At 34.0% G+C, this 2,361-nt stretch overlaps 1 pseudogene; it reads right to left on the reverse strand.

Moving 5' to 3' along the window:
• Positions 1-956: 956 nt before the first annotated feature.
• Positions 957-1,894, reverse strand: LOC110328248 (annotated as a pseudogene).
• Between the last annotated feature and the right edge of the window lie 467 nt (positions 1,895-2,361).

Raw genomic sequence — 2,361 nt, forward strand, 5'->3', positions numbered from 1 at the left:
TAACTATCAAAATGTACTTAAAGCCTGAACAATAGGAGAAAAATTCATGTAGGATTCTATAAAGATAGATAACTATTAGTTGCATGTGAGGTCATGGAACCTAGAAGAAAATATAATAGTGATAATTTACCACCTCATATAATCTCTAATTTTATACTTAGTACATACTGAGTCACCCATAGATAACTGTAACACTTTGTACAGCAGATGAATATGATTACAGAACTCTATAACTGTCTAAATAGAAGCAACAAATGATGGTGGACTGAAAAGCCACAATTAATCTATCTACAATACAACCCTACTACCTAAGGCTCTGGGGAACATTTTAGAAGTGGAGGAAAAAATATTCTAAAAGCCAAAGTAAAAGAAGTCTGTGGTAAGAGAGTGTCTACTATGTATGACTGGAAAGAGCCACTGTAAATCTCAAACATAGAATTTCAGAAACATGAGCCAAAATGATACCAGCTGATATAACATCAGGTGATTCCACTCCTAGATTTTGAACTGTGGGAAATTACAAATTACTTAGAACAAATCACTCTTCCTATTATTAGGTCTGTCTATCTATCTATCTATCTATCTATCTATCTATCTATCTATCATCTATCTATCTATCTATCTATCTACATTAGGAAACAAAAATTAAAGAGAGGAACATTTAAATGGCAAGAGAAGATGAGGAAAATGTAAAAATTACAGCATTTACATATAAAATTATGAAGATGAACTAAAAAGAAAAATATCAATTTTATTATATTTAATAATGAAGTTTATTATTTTTAAAGTAATGTTCATAATATGAAAAATATACACTGAATGAATAGCTATCCATTATGGAATCATTCTTACTATTTGCATATGTTTTGATTTTGTGAAACATGAGATGCTATGTGCATAGAAAATTGCATTTCTGGGTAATTTGCTGTAATAAATAATACTAACATTACTTCTGATTATATGAGTCTTTTTCTTTCAAATATTTTCTTCAAGGCAACATTGACATCCTTTAATCTGCAGGCTGTAGATCAAGGGGTTCAGCATGGGTACAATTGTATAAAACACAGAGGATACTTTCCCTTGGTCCATGGAACTGACTGATGATGGCTGAAAGTACATGGATGCTAAAGATCCAAAGAAAACAGCAACAGCCAAGATGTGGAAACTGCAAGTACTGAAGATCTGTCCTCTGTAGAGTGAATACGAAGGATGCTGGCAATGATGAAGGTGTAGGAAGTAAAAATTGTCAGAATTGGAATACAGAAGTTCATTGTACCAAAATATAGAATTAATGTTTCATTGATATACGTATCAGAGCATGCAAGCTTCAAGAGAAGAAGAAGATCACAGTAATAATGATTGATCAAATCTAGTTTGCAGAATTTAATCCTACATGAAGTCTAGATTTACTGATGCACAGAACACAGCAAAAATATGCACACCCAAAATTAGGGAAGTGTAAATCTGAGAGGACATGGTTACAGTGTAAAGCAAAGGGTTACAGATGGCAACATAGCAGTCATATGCCATTGCAGCTAATGGATAACCTTCTGCAATGCCAAAAAATGGGGAAGCAGTAGAGCTGCTGAGTCACACACCCAGGATATGAGATGATGATTTTCTCAGTCATAAAGTTCACCAGCATTTTAGGGGTAACAACAGTGGACTGACAGAATTCAATGAAGGACAGACTGCTGAGGAAGTAGTACATGGGTGTATGCAGGTGGGAACCGAGCCCAATCAATGTGATTATGCCCATGTTACCTGCCACAGTGAGTACATAGAATCCTATGAAGAGGAGAAATAGGGGCAGCTAGATTTCTTGTTTATTGGAGAGTCCAGCCAAGAAGAACTCAGTCACTCCACAATAATTTCTTGCTGCCATGTCCTCCATTTAGATCCTGAAAGATTAAAATATTTGTAAAGCTTCTTTTCCATGTCCCTATGTTCCCACCTAACTTTTTCTGCCATAGAATACCTTTTGTGCATGAATATATCTTTATTATTAATTTTAAAATGCCCTTAAAACTTGAACACGTTTGATAAAATACTGTCACGAAGTTCAAGGCTTGAAAATTTTGTGAGTTCAAAGGAATATTTCTATGTTGAGGCTTAGAGTAGGTATCAGTGTAGAAAATTGCTCAACTTTCATGATGAAGCAAGCTTTTCTTAAAAACAGTGAATTATTATCCCAAATCTAATATGTCCAAGAGATCCACAGAGGTCTTAATTTCAGACATTTCAATTGATTCTAATTCTTAACATATACAAAATCTTGAAATTTTTCAATGGCAGAATTAATTAGCATATCGAACAAGCATTACACTTGGTACTGGATACATGGTACTACTAGGATTGGGT

Source organism: Mus pahari, chromosome 10 (assembly GCF_900095145.1).
Source record: "Mus pahari chromosome 10, PAHARI_EIJ_v1.1, whole genome shotgun sequence".
Classification (NCBI taxonomy): domain Eukaryota; kingdom Metazoa; phylum Chordata; class Mammalia; order Rodentia; family Muridae; genus Mus; species Mus pahari.